This window comes from Staurois parvus, unplaced genomic scaffold, assembly GCF_062004578.1.
Source record: "Staurois parvus isolate SC_StPar_1 unplaced genomic scaffold, SC_StPar_1.0 ptg000723l, whole genome shotgun sequence".
Classification (NCBI taxonomy): Eukaryota; Metazoa; Chordata; class Amphibia; order Anura; family Ranidae; genus Staurois; species Staurois parvus.
This window is the reverse complement of record NW_028318519.1, coordinates 1,659,915-1,678,331: the sequence shown is the minus strand read 5'-3', so window position 1 is coordinate 1,678,331 and position 18,417 is coordinate 1,659,915. Positions and strand designations below refer to the sequence as shown.

At 47.6% G+C, this 18,417-nt stretch overlaps 1 protein-coding gene and 3 non-coding genes across 4 annotated transcripts in view; 2 read left to right on the top strand and 2 right to left on the bottom strand.

Moving 5' to 3' along the window:
* Nucleotides 1–18,417, bottom strand: part of LOC149445375 (uncharacterized) — a 193,857-nt gene that overhangs the window by 62,552 nt on the left and 112,888 nt on the right. The window lies entirely within an intron of this gene.
* Nucleotides 11,950–12,032, top strand: TRNAL-UAA (transfer RNA leucine (anticodon UAA)). Its single transcript has one exon. It is a non-coding gene; the product is annotated as a tRNA-Leu (tRNA).
* TRNAL-UAA (transfer RNA leucine (anticodon UAA)) lies at nucleotides 13,657–13,739 on the bottom strand. The gene has a single exon. It is a non-coding gene; the product is annotated as a tRNA-Leu (tRNA).
* Nucleotides 15,538–15,620, top strand: TRNAL-UAA (transfer RNA leucine (anticodon UAA)). Its single transcript has one exon. It is a non-coding gene; the product is annotated as a tRNA-Leu (tRNA).

Genomic DNA, 18,417 nt, shown 5'->3' with positions numbered 1-18,417 from the left:
AGAAGGAAGTGACAGACAGCACAGCTACTGCAGCTGTGCTGTCTGTCACTGTTTGCCGCCGATCACCGGGACATAGCCGCTAAGGAGCGGCTGTGACCCGGCGACTGACATCTGCGGCGGTGATCCGCGGGACAGATAGGGCAGCGGCGCACCTCGCGCACGCCCCCTATTTGTTTACAAAACACACGTTTTAAAACGTGGTTTTGCCTGCGAGGGCCGCCCTGCCGCCGTATATGTACAGTGGCTGGGCGGCATGTAGTTAAATTCATTTTGCGATATTGTTCTCAGGCAATCCACACGGAATAGTCAGTATCATTTTTTTTTTGCCAAAGCAGGTAAGTCCGCAGGCACAGAATCATTTCCAAAGTCGCAGCAGGTAGGAATTAGTGGGGATTTTTTTTTTTCTTTATAACCTTTAGCGTCTTTAGAGGGTTTATATAAAATACCACATTTACATATTCATTATATCCAGTTATTAATAAAAGAGAGAGCCAAACTGAGTTCCAATCAAAGCGACTCCATCACTTGGGTAACTATGTAATGCCGCAAGGAATCGCATCTGATTCCTTTACTAAATGCTGCAGGAATCTGCGTTATCCAACCCCTGGTTCACATATTTGTGCCCGTGCGGACCACGATTTGTGCGGGCACGAGAGCCCATTCATTTGAATGGACTCCAGTGTCCCGGGACACACAGGGAAGAAGTCCCTGCACTACTTGGGAAATCGCAGCCTGCATGGGAACCCAGGTTTCCAGTACGGTTGAAATTTCCAGTGCGGGCGCCGTGCCATTAGAATTAATGGCACCCGCCTGCAGGTCCGGCATTCCTCTGTGTGGGTGGTGCGGCTGCAGGTATTTGTGCGGGTCCCGCAGCGGCACCACCTGCACAGATATGAACCGAGCCTTACCCTAAATTCACACCTAAGCATTTTCCGCAGCGATTTGTATTTTGCAGAAACGCAGTACAGTCCATTGAACATGATTTTCTATGAGACACGTTCAAATCTACGCGTTTTCACCCGGTGCGGTTTTTGGAAAGGGTCAGGAACTTTTTTGAAAGCAAAAAGTTGCGTTTTGATTCTATAGACTTCAATGGAAACGCTGCAGAAAAGCATGTATTGCGTTTTTACTGAATTTTTGATGCGTCATTGATGCTTTTTGCGTTTTAAATCTGCCTAGCAACAAGAAAAAAAACCCAAAAAAAACAAAATGCAAAATGCAATGCAAAACGCAATGCAGAAACGGCTCAAACGCAACCTGCATAAGTGTGAACCTAGCCTTTAGTCACCCGTCACACCGCTGTGATTTCAGATCGAGCAATTTGTGTGCAATTTCATCGCGATTTCAGGTGCGATTTCTGAGGACTTTATTGCTACTTGTGAACAGGGGCGGAATGACCATTTGGGAACTCCCCAAGGGCCCGGGGTCAGTAGGGGGCCCCATGAGATGCCCCTGGTACCTCTTTCATAGGCTTTTTTGGGTGTGGTTTGAGTTTGGGTGAGGACACAGGGGCCCCATGATCCCCATGATCCCCTATTGCCCGGGGGCCCCATGAGTTGTCAGTCCGCCCCTGCTTGTGAAGATTTTTATTGATTTCTTACAATTTGCAAAGCGATTTCCATATTCTGTCTGTGAAAGAACAACAAAACTGTGGAAAAGTAATGCGAGAACTACTTTAGAAATTGCAGCTGCACCAAATCGCACGTTAAGACACTGACGCAGGGGCGGACTGACCATTTGGAAACTCGGGCACTGCCCGAGGGCCCGGGGTCAGTAGGGGGCCCCATGAGATGCCCCTGGTACCTTTCATAGGCTTTTTTGGGTGTGGTTTGAGTGTGGGAGAGGACACAGGGGCCCCATGATTTCCTATTGCCCGGGGGCCCCATGAGTTGTCAGTCCGCCCCTGCCCACCCCCCCCAAAAAAAAATACATCGAAAATGCATAAATAATGTGCAAAAACGCAAAACGTACCACAAAAGCACTACAGAAACGCATCAAATCAAACTGTATAGGTGTGAACCTAGCCTTGGGTCCGGTTCACACCAGAACGCAGATCGCAAACGCAGCGCACTTGCAGGAACCAGTTGCATTGGTACCATAGCACCATGCGATTTGGGGCGGTGCATTTTTCAGATTTGGGGCGCATGCACTTTGTGTGTGCAATCCAGTGTGATTTCAGATGAATCAGATGAATGGTCTGAAACATTGCGCTGCAGGGGAACGCACAGGAATCGCCCAGGAACACGCACTGTATTCCTATGTGATTCTGGTGTGAAGCAGCTCTTACAGTTTGGTTTTGCTGCCAGAGCTTACTTTGAATCCTGTGTCCTTGCCCAAACTCAAAAAAGCCTATGAAAAAGGTACCAGGGGCATCTCATGGGGCCCCCTACTGACCCCGGGCCCTCGGGCGGTGCCCGGGTTTCCAAATGGTCAGTCCGCCCCTGGCACCGAGTAAATAGATACCCAACATGTCAAGCTGTAAGTCACACTGCTGCGATTTGGGTGCAATTTTAGAGCGATTTCTGAAGACTTTATTGCTACTTGTGAAGATTTTCAGCGATTTCTGCAATTTGTAGAGCGATTTCCATTATACTCTAGGCTAATTGTATTTTTAGATAAGACCTTTTCTCTTTTCATGACATGTCCTATCTTAGGCCCATTGATGTCATCACTGGATCTCTGTGCTTCTCTATGCAATACAGGCAGATCATGGCTGGTGGGAGGCTGATGACATTTTTAGATAAGACCTTTTCTCTTTTCATGACATGTCCTATCTTAGGCCCATTGATGTCATCACTGGATCTCTGTGCTTCTCTAGACAGTGCAGGAAGATCATGACTGGTAGGAGGCTGATGACATTTTTAGATCTTTTCTCTTTTTATGACATGTCTTATTTTAGACCCATTGATGTCATCACTGGATCTCTGTGCTTCTCTATGCAATACAGGCAGATCATGGCTGGTGGGAGGCTGATGACATTTTTAGATAAGACCTTTTCTCTTTTCATGACATGTCCTATCTTAGGCCCATTGATGTCATCACTGGATCTCTGTGCTTCTCTATGCAATGCAGGCAGATCAAGACTGGTGGGAGGGGCCAGTACATAGCTTCCTGAAAACATGACAGCACCCTGCCTCAGCACTCCTTTCTGGAGCCTTTAGCCCTGATGTGGGAGGAGTTATGCAAATATCAAAATGCCATGATGGGTTGAGGAGTGGGCATTCCTAGGCAGGCTCACTTGCTAGGTAACGCCCACATGTAATGCTGACCAGGGGAGGACTGACCATTTGGGAACTCAGGCACTGCCCGAGGGCCCGGGGTCAGTAGGGGGCCCCGTGAAGTGCCCCTGGTACCTTTCATAGGCTTTTTTGGGTGTGCTTTGAGTGTGGGCTAGGACACAGGGGCCCCATGATCCCCTATTGCCCGGGGGCCCCATGAGTTGTCAGTCCGCCCCTGATGCTGAGCCTCCTTGTTTGAAAGCACTAAAATCCAATGAATGGAAGGGGCATGTCAGGGACAGCCAGCCTGGGGAGTAAAGCGCTAGATGATGCTAGACGTCCTCCAGCCAGAAAATGAGGTGCAGCTCTATCTGGCTTGCTGCATCTTCTATTGCACATTCCCTGGTTCCCCCTCCCCCATCTACATGCTGCTGGAGTGTTTCAATAAAACCTTTCCATTTTCATTACGTACCAGTGATGTCAGGGTCTCTGTACTTCTCTATGCAATGCAGGCAGATCGTGGCCGGTGAGACAGGCTGGCAGGATGCTGTACATAGCTTCCTATTAAAAAAAAAAAAAAATCATTGCACATTGTGAGAAGCTCACAGTGTGCAGTGAAATCAGAGAAAGCCATTTCAGTCCAGGAGAGGAGCCGGAGGTCAGATGTAAATTTGTATTTGCAATTAGAGATCGCTCAGTCCCAGAGTCCTGGTTCCCCCCCCGGAGGTGGTATTAGGTATCACAGAGGCACAATGCTTGCTCTGCCTGTATGTGCATCGATCGATCTGTCACAATGTACATTAGAAGGGACACTATTGATGTCGGTGTCAGCCCGAGTTTTGGATCTGACAGTAAATGTTCCTCTTGTTAGAGGCGATGGCATTGTAAGTGTGGCTGCAATCCGCCGTCATTGTTCTCACAAGAAGAATGTCTGTTCCCAGCCCCCGGGGGCCTGTGCCTCAGGGCCGGCCAAGAGCTCTGAGAATGGCAAATCCTTCACTGGACTCTAATGGGAGCCGTGAGTCACCGAGGTCCCGACCGCCAACACCGTAATTACCAACAAATAGAAACACATGTTCTCACATCCTCCCCTTGGCTGGAGGACACGCTCTTCATTCTGCAAACCACATGCTACATTCATAAAGCTGACCATGGGGGGGCGCCAGGTCCAGTCGAATTTTTTATGGCACCAGTATAGGTGTCAGTTGGTCAAAGCATGGTGGACATCAACAGGTGTCAGTAGGCAAGGTAGGACCCCCCAAGGTCCCTTTGAGACATTGGCACGCTGGAGACCAGTTCCACTGCTAGGCTCATGTGTTGCCATATAGATTCTCCAATCTCGTAATACAGGTCGGTGGGCGCTGGGCACATGTTGAGATTGGCAAATCCTTCGCTGGACTCAGATGGGAGCCGTGAGTTACCGAGGCCCCGACCGCCAACACCGTAATTACCAACAAATAGAAACACATGTTTTCACATCCTCCCCTTGGCTGGAGGACACGCTCCTCATTCTGCAAACCACATGCTACATTCATAAAGCTGACCATGAGGGGGCGCCAGGTCCAGTCAAATTTATTATGGCACCAATATAGGTGCAGGGGCGGACTGACAACTCATGGGGCCCCCAGGTAATAGGGGATCATGGGGCCCCTGTGTCCTTGCCCAAACTCAAAAAATCTATGAAAAAGGTACCAGGGGCATCTCATGGGGCCCCCTACTGACCCCAGGCCCTCGGGCAATGCTCAAGTTTCCAAATGGTCAGTCCGCCCCTGCATAGGTGTCAGTTGGTCAAAGCATGGTGGACATCAACAGGTGTCAGTAGGCATGGTAGGACCCCCCCAAGGTCCCATTGAGACATTGGCATGCTGGAGACCAGTTCCACTGCTAGGCTCATGCGTTGCCATGTAGGTTCTCCAATCTCGTAATACAGGTCGGTGGGCGCTGGGCACATGTTGAGAATGGCAAATCCTTCGCTGGACTCTAATGGGAGCCGTGAGGTACCGAGGCCCCGACCGCCAACACCGTAACTACCAACAAATAGAAACACATGTTCTCACATCCTCCCCTTGGCTGGAGGACATGCTCTTCATTCTGCAAACCACATGCTACATTCATAAAGCTGACCATGGGGATCGCCAAGTCCAGTTGAATTTTTTATGGCACCAGTATAGGTGTCAGTTGGTCAAAGCATGGACATCAACGGGTGTCAGTAGGCATGGTAGGATACCCCAAGGTCCCATTGAGACCAGTTTCACTGCTAGGCTCATGCGTTCCCATGTAGGTTCTCCAACCTCGTAATACAGGTCGGTGGGCGCTGGGCACATGTTGAGAATGGCAAATCCTTCGCTGGACTCTAATGGGAGCCGTGAGTCACCGAGGCCCCGACCGCCAACACTGTAATTACCAACAAATAGAAACACATGTTTTCACATCCTCCCCTTGGCTGGAGAACATGCTCCCCATTCTGCAAACCACATGCTACATTCATAAAGCTGACCATGGATTTAAGGGGGGCGCCAGGTCCAGATGACTTTTTCATTGTACCAGTATAGATGTAAGTTGGTCAAAGAATGGTGGACATCAACAGGTGTCAGTAGGCAAGGTAGGACCCCCAAGGTCCCATTGAGACATTGGCACGCTGGAGACCAGTTCCACTGCTAGGCTCATGCGTTGCCATATAGGTTCTCCAATCTCGTAATACAGGTCGGTGGGTGCTGGGCACATGTTGAGAATGGCAAATCCTTTGCTGGACTCTAATGGGAGCCATGAGTTACCAAGGCCCCGACCGCCAACACCGTAATTACCAACAAATAGAAACACATGTTCTCACATCCTCCCCTTGGCTGGAGGACACGCTCCTCATTCTGCAAACCACATGCTACATTCATAAAGCTGACCATGGGGGGTGCCAAGTCCAGTCGACTTTTCATGGTACCAGAATAGGTGTCAGTTGGTCAAAGCATGGACATCAACAGGTGTCAGTAGGCAAGGTAGGACTCCCCAAGGTCCCATTGAGACATTGGCATGCTGGAGACCAGTTCCACTGCTAGGCACATGAGTTGCCATGTGGGTTCTCCAATCTCGTAATACAGGTCGGTGGGCGCTGGGCACATGTTGAGAATGGCAAATCCTTCGCTGGACTCTAATGGGAGCCGTGAGTCACCGAGGCCAAGACCACCAACACCGTAATTACCAACAAATAGAAACACATGTTTTCACATCCTCCCCTTGGCTGGAGGACACGCTCCTCATTCTGCAAACCACATGCTACATTCATAAAGCTGACCATGGGGGGTGCCAAGTCCAGTCGACTTTTCATGGTACCAGGATAGGTGTCAGTTGGTCAAAGCATGGACATCAACAGGTGTCAGTAGGCAAGGTAGGACTCCCCAAGGTCCCATTGAGACATTGGCATGCTGGAGACCAGTTCCACTGCTAGGCACATGAGTTGCCATGTAGGTTCTCCAATCTCGTAACACAGGTCGGTGGGCGCTGGGCACATGTTGAGAATGGCAAATCCTTCGCTGGACTCTAATGGGAGCCGTGAGTCACCGAGGCCAAGACCACCAACACCGTAATTACCAACAAATAGAAACACATGTTTTCACATCCTCCCCTTGGCTGGAGGACACGCTCCTCATTCTGCAAACCACATGCTACATTCATAAAGCTGACCATTGGGGGGCGCCAAGTCCAGTTGACTTTTCTTGGTACCAGCATAGGTGTCAGTTGGTCAAAGCATGGTGGACATCAACAGGTGTCAGTAGGCACGGTAGGGCCCCCCCAAGGTCCCATTGAGACATTGGCATGCTGGAGACCAGTTCCACTGCTAGGCTCATGCGTTGTCATGTAGGTTCTCCAATCTCGTAATACAGGTCGGTGGGCGCTGGGCACATGTTGAGAATGGCAAATCCTTCGCTGGACTCTAATGGGAGCCGTGAGTCACCGAGGCCCCGACCGCCAACACTGTAATTACCAACAAATAGAAACACATGTTTTCACATCCTCCCCTTGGCTGGAGAACATGCTCCCCATTCTGCAAACCACATGCTACATTCATAAAGCTGACCATGGGGGGGCGCCAGGTCCAGTTGAATTTTTTATGGCACCAGTATAGGTGTCAGTTGGTCAAAGCATGGACATCAACAGGTGTCAGTAGGCAAGGTAGGACCCCCCAAGGTCCCATTGAGACATTGGCACGCTGGACACCAGTTCCACTGCTAGGCTCATGTGTTGCCATATAGATTCTCCAATCTCGTAATAGAGGTCGTGGGCACTGGGCACATGTTGAGAATGGCAAATCCTTCCCTGGACTCTAATGGGAGCCGTGAGTCACCGAGACCCCGACCGCCAACACTGTAATTACCAACAAATAGAAACACATGTTCTCACATCCTCCCCTTGGCTGGGACACACACTCTTCATTCTGCAAACCAAATGCTACATTCATAAAGCTGACCATGGATTTAAGGGGGGTGCCAGGTCCAGTTGACTTTTTCATGGTACCAGCATAGGTGTCAGTTGGTCAAAGCATGGTGGACATCAACAGGTGTCAGTAGGCATGGTAGGACCCTCCAAGGTCCCATTGAGACATTGGTACACTGGAGACCAGTTCCACTGCTAGGCTCATGCGTTGCCATGTAGGTTCTCGAATCTCGTAATACAGGTCGGTGGGCGCTGGGCACATTTGTGTGTGACCTTCGGATTAGCACAACAACAGTGCGTAGAGAGCTTCATGGAATGGGTTTCCATGGCCGAGCAGCTGCATCCAAGCCTTACATCACCAAGTGCAATGCAAAGCGTCGGATGTCATGGTGTAAAGCATGCCGCCACTGGACTCTAGAGCAGTGGAGATGTGTTCTCTGGAGTGACCAATCACGCTTCTCTGTCTGGCAATCCAATGAACGTGTCTGGGTTTGGCTTTTGCCAGGAGAATGGTTCTTGCCTGACTGCATTGTGCCAAGTATAAAGTTTGGAGGAGAGGGGCTATAGTGTGGGGTTGTTTTTCAGGGGTTGGGCTTGGCCCCCTAGTTCCAGTGAAGGGAACTCTTAAGGCGTCAGCATACCAAGACATTTTGGACAATTTCATGCTCCCAACATTGTGGGAAGAGTTTGGGGATGGCCCCTTCCTGTTCCAACATGACTGCGCCCCAGTGCACAAAGCAAGGTCCATAAAGACATGGAGGAGCCAGTTTGGGGTGGAGGAACTTGACTGGCCTGCACAGAGTCCTGACCTCAACCCCATAGAACACCTTTGGGATGAATTAGAGTGGAGACTGTGAGCCAGGCCTCCTCCCCCGACATCAGTGCCTGACCTCACAAATGTGTTTCTGGAAGAATGGTCAAACCTTCCCATAGACACCCTCCTAAACCTTGTGGACGGCCTTCCCAGAAGAGGTGGAGCTGTTATAGCTGCAAAGGGTGGAGCCAATTCAATATTGAACCCTACAGGCTAAGACTGGGATGCCATTAAAGTTCATGTGCGTGTAAAGGCCGGGGGCCAATACTTTTGGCAATATAGTGTATGTACAGCTGAGGACTTTAAGTAATCTCTTGGATAAGCTATGGCAAAGTCCGTGCTTGAAGCAAACACCAGACTTCAGCTTTAAGGCAGCAATAATAGTAGTAGTGTAGCACTACCCCCTTAGGAGTCGCTGACTTTTGGGTCCCCCTTATAGTCCTGAACAGCCAGGCAACAAGCATTTTCTTCAGACCTTGCACACTGGAGACAGTAAACAGTCCTTGAGCTTGTTTTTTGTGATTTTATTAAGGGGTAAATAACTTGGATAGGGTTGAGGGGGGTACGGGATGCCCAAGGAAACTGCAACTTGAGGACAACTCTTTAACAACTATGTACGAGTCCACAGACAAATTTTCTCTTCTTGAAGAGCTTTCCAGCCCTCCTGGTGTACCACCTCAGACCCCAGATGAATTCTTCTCCTCACCCAGCTGCTTGAGGGAATCCCTGAGCAAAGGGACCCAAAATCTGACACTTTTAAATCAAGAGTCCCAGATAGGGGCTAGTCAGGTTTCGCACCAGAATGCCTTCTCCCCCAAGGTGTGTGGGATTACTCACTATGTGCTCTCCTGCAAGCTTGTGGGTTGGTAGCTGCCTTCAGGCCTTACTATGGGCTGGCTCCTTCCCTGCTTCCCAAGCTCTCTCAGTGAATAGATGAGGCTGAGAGATCCTCCTTTCCAGCTCCTGCCTGCAGGTATGCCCCTCTCCTGGGCCCCCTCCCAGGCTCCACACTCCAGCCTTCACTCCATCTTCAACCCAGCACTACTCCTCCTGCTGATCAGACTCTCTTATATTTAAGGACTGTCCTGGCCCCTTGCCAAGCCTCCTGCTTGGGGATTGGCCAAGATCCCTTAACTATGCAGCTCAGCCCCTTCTCACCTCCACCCACTGCCTTCCAGAAACGTCTCCAGCTTCTAGAGTAGGTAGAGGTATCTGAGGACTGACCTGCAGAGCCCTCAGCCCTGACCCAAAATAACCTGGCTGACTCATCTCAGGCTGACTCATCCCAGACTGCTATTCAGTCTCGCCTAGAAAAAACTATCTAGGTCCCCCTAGTTAACTAGAGGGCCACTACAGTAGTAAGTTTGAGCAGAGCCCTTTGTAGAAAGAGGTTAAATGGACAATGCTCTTCAGCACATCAGCCGGTGTCTCCTTTAGTCCAGACCCACAGTTGACTTCCTAGCACCTGGGGGGGGGTTATGTAGCAAACAGTATCCAAAGTCCTTTAGGGATGTCTGTACTCACAAGGCCCAAGAGCAGATTGATGCCTTCCTCCATGATACCACACCAGATCTTCAGTAAATGGCCCCTCAGTCAGCACAGCAGAACCAAGGTCTCAGCATTCAGGCCCTCAGGTCGCCCATCTGAGGCTGCACAGCAGTAGTTGCCTGGGAGGGCAATGTGCCCTCTCCTAGACTGGAGCAATCCTCTACGGGAAAAGACCCAAAACTCAGTGTGGTCACTGAATATATGCAGTTACCCAGCATGCCATCAGAGCCTCTCTCTCTAGAATAGGCCAGGGCTGTATCAACATTCATGCTTCCATCTGCATAGCTCCACACCTAGCATCCAGAAACTTCTCAAGCTTTCTGGACAGTGTGCAAGTTATGCTTTTACCTAGCAACAATTACATCCACACTGTCTACACCTATCTAGGTGGGTGCTACAAAGGGAAGACTGACAGTTACTCCCAGAGGTGGAGGCAGGGGGCGTATCTCCCGTGAGGCAAACAAGGTGTTTACCTTGGGTGGCATTTTTTCAGGGAGGCAACACCACCCCCCAGGCAGGAGGGACACCATGGATGTGAGTGGCTGGGCTGTGCGGGCTGTGCAGGGTGGGTGAGGCCAGGAGATTCCAGCGGAGGGCCTGTGGAGGAGGAAGAAGAAGAGGAGGAGGTGAGGGTGGAGGAGCCTCCCCCGTTCTTTGTTGCAGCTGCTGCCAGAGATCCTGGGGGAGATTAGACACAGGTTCAAATACTGCTCCTGGCACCGCTGGACGGGTAAGAGCTTGGAGGACTGGTGCTTCCCCACTCCTGCCACAGAGCCCCCGCCCCATCACACTGCTCCCCACCTTTCTCATTTCCCCCACCACGCTGCTCCCCACCTTTCTCGTTTCCCCCCATCACACTGCTCCCCACCTTTCTCATTTCCCCCACCACGCTGCTCCCCACCTTTCTCGTTTCCCCCATCACACTGCTCCCCACCTTTCTTGTTTCCCCCACCACGCTGCTCCCCACCCATCACGCTGCTCCCTCTGTCGCGCTGACCCTCACCTGTCCTGCTGCCCCTCGCCATGCTGCCTCCAATCACATTGCCTCCCTCCTTTCCTGCTTCCCCTCACCTGTCCCATTGCCCCCCTTCTGTTCCATTGCCCTCCACCTACACCATTGCCTCCCTTCTATCCTGCTGCTACCCACCTGTCCTGCAGTCCCACTGCCCCACTCCTGTCCCGCTGCCCCCTCTTGTCCGCGGCCCCTCCCATCAAGCTACTCCCTCCTGTTCCGCTGCCCCCTACCTGTCCCGTGGCCCCCCTGTCATGCTGCCCCCCGTCCCGATGCCCCCCTCCTGTCGCGCTGCCCCCCTATTGTCCTGTCCTGAAGGGGTGGATCTTAAATAGGAGCGGACAGGATAAATTTAGATGGGGGTCGCCCGATTTTATTCTTGCATAGGGCAGCACAAACCCAAAATTTTCAACTGGGTGGAGGCAGGATGGAACCAGTAATTATTTTTTCAATGGCCAAATTGATTTAACCACTTGTTTACCAAGGTCCATTTATGGTAGACAATTAGGTAAAGCATTTTCAGGGATGTTGCTGCAACCATGAGCTTAGTACCGGCTTTAACAGCCACCAAAGGGCATTCCAATAAATGCCATCTGGGTGGCTCTAGAACTGCCTGATAACTTGTATGGGGCTCTCAAAATCCATTTCCATGATCCCCACCACCTTCCCCCATGGTGGTTGCTGAGCCTCCTATTCCTCCACAAGACTGCAGGAACACACGCTTCTTCAGGAGTGGTCAGAGTATTGAGCACCTAACAGTTACCAAACATCTATTTCCTTCATCATGCCTCTAGTCTTGCAGAGCTATATTGACCAACAAAAAACTTTTAGGGCATTTGGGTCCCTTGTCTTGATCAGAGGTGAGATAATTGCAAAGGCAAAGTATGCATCACATCTAAATCTTTGTGATAAAGAAATAGGTCTTCTATGTGACCAGGATGGCCGAGTGGTTAAGGCGTTGGACTTAAGATCCAATGGATGCATATCCTCGTGGGTTCAAACCCCACTCCTGGTAGGATGCTGTCATTTATGGCCAGCCTCACTCCACCCTTAGCAGCATGTTACACACATATTTGATGTATATATGACATAACATAATGCCTAGCAGAGAGACTTAACTACAAGTCCCGTCTTCCACCACAGCAGACAGACTTGTAGCTATCATTGGAAAAAGGTGAACTAACTTTTAAAGTTTGCAACAGGATTTAAATTATTTCAATAAGTTAGAAGCTCCTACCTGTAGTAGAGTTGGAACCGGGGGTGGACTGACAACTCATGGGGCCCCCGGGCAATAGGGGATCATGGGGCCCCTGTGTCCTTGCCCAAACTCAAAAAAGCCTATGAAAAAGGTACCAGGGGGATCTCATGGGGCCCCCTACTGACCCCAGTCCCTCAGGCAGTGCCCGAGTTTCCAAAAGGTCAGTCCGCCCCTGGTTGGAACCCACAATAATATATTAAGAAAGTAAACATGTGCTTTTCACTATCCAGCTGATGGGGCAAAGTAGACAGGATGGCCAAGTGGGTAGGATGTTGAACTTAATGATCCAATGGTTGTAAATCTTTGTGGCTTTGATCCCAACCATTGGTTGAAAGTTATCATTTTTAAAATCTCAGTTTCACATTAATACCAGGAACATAGGCTTGCCCACGAAAAAGCTAATTATGTCAAATACACCTAATAGAGTGCATACTTCTTCAGGAGTTGTCGGAATGTTACACAAACGGTACACCTAAAAGTGGCCTGTAACCAAAAGACAAGAGCCTTTTAAAAAATAATCTTTTCCTTCACCCATGCTCCTGGTGTTGCAGAGCTATACTGATCAATGACTAATGTATCTTCATCACTTTTAGAGCCTTTGGTTCCCTTGTCTTGAACAGAGTTGGGACAATAGCAAAGTCAAAGTGTGTCTCAGACTTTAAGATTTTGAGCACAATGATATTAATCACCAGGATGGCTGAGTGGTTAAGGCTTTGGACTTAAGATCTCATGGCTGTATATTCTTGTGGGTTCTAGCCTCACTCCTGGTAGTATGTTGAACATAATAATTCTCAGTTATTGCAAGGAGCAGTGAACTGCTCTAGCAAAAGCTAATTCTAACAGTATACGATGACACCTCCATCATTTCTACAGGATGTCTCTTAATTGGTCAAAGTGGTCAACACTTTGACCACTTAACAGACATCCAGTAGAAATGATAGAGGTGTCACCATTTTACTATAGACTAAATCCATCTATAGCAAAATGGTACACTTGTATTTATTGTGGAACATGATGTTTAGCACAGAGACATAACTACAAGCCCCATCTGCCATCATGGCAGACAGATTTGTAGTTATAAATGGAAAAGGTAGAACTGACCTTTAAAATTTACAACAGGTCTTAAATTGTGTGTTTTTTTTTATTTAGAAGCTCATACCAGAGGTGGGATGAGAACCTTCAAGCACAAGTAGATGACTGAGTGAATCTTCTGTTCATGTATCTGCACCACATGGCTGATTGAAGGAGGTGCTTTCAGCTCCCATTGCATTTTTCTTTATGGCACTTCATCAGAGACTGGATTTTTATCACTGTTTTGCAAGAGTTTTCTTTAATTTTAGTCGACAATATCATAATGTAGAAGCCCAACATAAAGGTAACCTACCAGGAGTGGGGTTCGAACCCACGAGGATATATATCCATTGGATCTTAAGTCCAACGCCTTAACCACTCGGCCATCCTGGTCTACTTATAAGGAGTTTGGCTGTTGACCACCTGAGAAACTTTGTAGAACACCCAATACTTCTAGGTATGGGAAGCGTGTGACTTTTCCCCTTCCACTTATACGGCAGTGCCCGAGTGATGGACAGAGTGACGATGATGGAGCGGCCAATGACCAGGCCTGAGCATAGTCATATGGAAGCATTGAAGCCTGACTTAGAACTTTTCCAGCAGCCTCACCCACATGGAAGAAAAATATATTTGAAATATATTTTAAAAATATTCTTCCTAAATATATTGACATATATTTGAAATACTACAATTTTGGCCGTATTCCATATATTTCAAAATATATTTATATCCCTCTTATATTGAACTGTATTGTTGCTGTATTGTCTCCCGTTATATTGTAAAGCGCTGAGGAAACTGTTGGTGCTATATAAATCCTGTATAATAATAATATTTCAATAAATATATATATATTACATGTTAAAATGCGTTTTTATTACAAAATATATGAAAAATATTTTTAAAAATACATTTCAAATATACTGTATGTCTTTATAAATACAAACAGGGGCGGACTGACAATTCATGGGGCCCCCGGGCAATAGGGGATCATGGGGCCCCTGTGTCCTTGCCCAAACTCAAAAAAGCCTATGAAAAAGGTACCAGGGGCATCTCATGGGGCCCCCTACTGACCCCGGGCCCTCGGGCAGTGCCCGAGTTTCCAAATGGTCAGTCCACCCCTGAATACAAATCTACATTTTTGGAATGCACGATTTTATTCTTGCATAGGGAAGCACAAACCCAAAATGTTCTACTGGGTGGAGGCAGGATGGAACTTGTAGTTATTTTTTCAATGGCCAAATTGATTTAATCACTTGTTTACCAAGGTCCATTTATGGTAGACAATTGGTTAAAGCATTTTCAGGGCTGCTGCAACCATGAGCTTAGTACCGGCTTTAACAGCCACCAAAGGGCATTCCAATAAATGCCATCTGGGTGGCTCTAGAACTGCCTGATAACTTGTATGGGGCTCTCAAAATCCATTTCCATGACCCCCACCACCTTCCCCCATGGTGGTTGCTGAGCCTCCTATTCCTTCACAAGACTGCGGGAAACTGTTCATTCAGCGTGAACGGTTGTTCTCCAATCTCTCCTGTGACACAGCTGTCATTTGTTGGCTAGTGAAGCATGATCTGTGCTTTAATGGCTGTATTGGAGGGACGGGGGGCATTGTGGGTCTAATAAACTCCAATACCTCCATAATGAGAGCCTGTCATCTGCCCATGCTATTACATAGAGTGCGCTATAGCTCATTAATTTTGAATGGGTTGCCAAACTTGACACAATGCACCTGAATGCATGAAGATACCATGCTGTTGTGTGGCCCTATGGAAGTGCTGGGACTGCCCTTGAGGCCTTCAATAATTTTCAAATTGAACTGCACTGGGTTAAGGTTTTGGACTTAAGATCCAAGAGATGTATATCCCAGTGGGTTCAAACCCTAAGTTGTTGGACTTAACTGTGTGATACCTCTGCAGACTGGCCAAGTTGCCATGGTATTGAAAATAATAAAAAAATAAAAATAGCACACACGCTTCTTCAGGAGTGGTCAGATTATTGAGCACCTAACAGTTACCAAACATCTTTTCCTTCATCACGCCTCTAGTCTTGCAGAGCTATAATGACCAAAAAAGAACTTTTAGGGCATTTGGGTCCCTTGTCTTGATCAGAGGTGGTAGAAGTGAGACAATTGCAAAGGCAACGTATGCATCACATCTAAATCTTTGCAATAAAGAAGTGAGCAGTCTACGTGACCAGGGTGGCTGAGTGGTTAAGGCGTTGGACTTAAGTTCCAATGGAGGCATATCCTTGTGGGTTCAAACCCCACTCCTGGTAGGGTGCTGTCATTTATGGCCAGCCTAACTCCACCTTTAGCAGCATGTTACACACATATTTGATGTATTTATGACATAACATGATGCTTAGCAGAGAGACTTAACTACAAGTCCCATCTTCCACCACAGCAGACAGACTTGTAGCTATCATTGGAAAAAGGTGAACTAACTTTTAAAGTTTGCAACAGGATTTAAATTATTTCAATAAGTTAGAAGCTCCTATCAGTAGTGGAGTTGGAACCCACAACAATATATTAAGAAAGCAAACATGCTTTTCACTATCCAGCTAATAAGGCAAAGTAGACAGGATGGCCAAGTGGGTAGGATGTTGAACTTAAGATCCAATGGTTGTAAATCTTTGTGGCTTTGATCCCAACCATTGGTCGAAAGTTATCATTTTTAAAATCTCAGTTTCACATTAATACCAGGAACATAGGCTTGCCCACGAAAAAGCTAATTATACACCTAATAGAAATACACCTAATAGAGCACATACTTCTTCAGGTGTTGTCGGAATGTTGGGTGCACAAACGGTACACCTAAAAGTGGCCTGTTACCAAAAGACAAGAGCCTTTTAAAAAATAATCTTTTCCTTCATCCATGCTCCTGGTGTTGCAGAGCTATATTGATCAATGACTAATGTATCTTCATCACTTTTAGAGCCTTTGGGTCCCTTGTCTTGAACAGAGTTGGGACAATAGCAAAGTCAAATTATGCTTCTGACTTTAATATTTCAAGCTAAGGTATATCAATCACCAGGATGGCTGAGTGGTTAAGGCGGGTGTCGGCAACCCGCGGCTCCAGAGCCGCATGCGGCTCTTTTTCACCTTGGCTGCGGCTCCGGAGCACACTGCCCACCAGGTGACAGGCAATAGGGCAGCAATGGGCAAACTACGGCCCGCGGGCCGTATACGGCCCGGCGGACCTTTTAATCCGGCCCACGGAGCTAGGCTCCTCTCACAGTCCGCCCTGAAGACCGGTGTAGCATGAAAATCTGTCTCCTATGAGGATCTGTCCCCCTCGACGTATCTGCGCATGTGCCGGAGATCGCCGATTGGCTGCTAATGCCTGAAACTGGCACATGCGCAGATACGTCGAGGGGGGACAGATCCTCATAGGAGACAGATTTTCATGCTACACCGGAACGGCGCGGGAACACGGCGAGAGGAACGCGCGGAGCAAAGGTAAGTGAATTGACACAGGGGGGACTTGGGGACTTAATATGGGGGATGAATTAATATGGGGGATGAATTACTATAGGGGGGATGAATTACTATATGGGGGATGAATTACTATGGGGGATGAATTACTATATGGGGGATTAATTACTATGGGGGATGAATTACTATAGGGGGGATGAATTACTATAGGGGGGATGAATTACTATGGGGGATGAATTACTATATGGGGGATGAATTACTATGGGGGATGAATTACTATATGGGGGATGAATTACTATGGGGGATGAATTACTATATGGGGGATGAATTAATATGGGGGATGAATTACTATAGGGGGGATGAATTACTATATGGGGGATGAATTACTATATGGGGGATGAATTACTATGGGGGATGAATTACTATGGGAGATGAATTACTATGTGGGGGATGAATTACTATGGGGGATGAATTACTATATGGGGGATGAATTACTATGGGGGATGAATTACTATATGGGGGATGAATTACTATGGGGGATGAATTACTATGGGGGATGAATTACTATATGGGGGATGAATTACTATGGGGGATGAATTACTATATGGGGGATGTATTTTCAGTTTTAAAAATGTGGCTCTCAAAATAAATTTCAATCGTGGTTTTGGCGAGATTTGGCTCAGTTGAAAAAAAAGGTTGCCCACCACTGACCTAAGGCTATGATTGTGATTATGACGATACACTGTGGCCCTGATTAACCCTTTGCTTACTGGGCCCTTAAACCCCCTTCATGACTAGAGCGCTTTTTGCAATATATGCAGTGTCGGATTTGTTTTAAATTTTGCAATGGTTTTGCGGCTCCCAGTCTTTTTTTCCCTCTCAGAAACGGGTCCAAGTGGCTCTTTATGTCTTAAAGGTTGCAGACCCCTGGGTTAAGGTTTTGGACTTAAGATCTAATGGCTGTATATTCTCGAGGGTTCAAGCCCCACTCCTGGTAATATGTTATTAATGTAATAACTATGTAATAACTATTGAACGTAACAATTCTTAGTTGTTGCCAGGAACAGTGAACTGTTCTAGTAAAAGGTAATTCTGCCAAATAAACATAACAGTACACAATGACACCTTTATCATTTCTACAGGATGTCTCTTAATTGGTCAAAGTGGTCAACACTTTGACCACTTAACAGACATTCAGTAGAAATGATAGAGGTGTCACCATTTTACTATAGACTAAATCCATCTATAGCAAAATGGTACACTTGTATTTATTGTGGAACATGATGTTTAGCACAGAGACATAACTACAAGCCCCATCTGCCATTATGGCAGACAGATTTGTAGTTATAAATGGAAAAGGTAGAACTGACCTTTAAAGTTTACAACAGGTCTTAAATTGTGTGTTTTTTTTCTTTAGAAGCTCATACCCGAGGTGGGATGAGAACCTTCAAGGCACAAGTAGATGATTGAGTTCCCCTTCTGTGTTCATGTATCTGCACCACATGGCTAATGGAAGGAGGTGCTTTCAAATCCCATTGCATTGTACTTTATGGCACATGATCAGAGACTGGATTTTTAGCACTGTTTTGCAAGAGTTTTCTTTAATTTTAGTCGACAATATTATAATGTAGAAGCCCA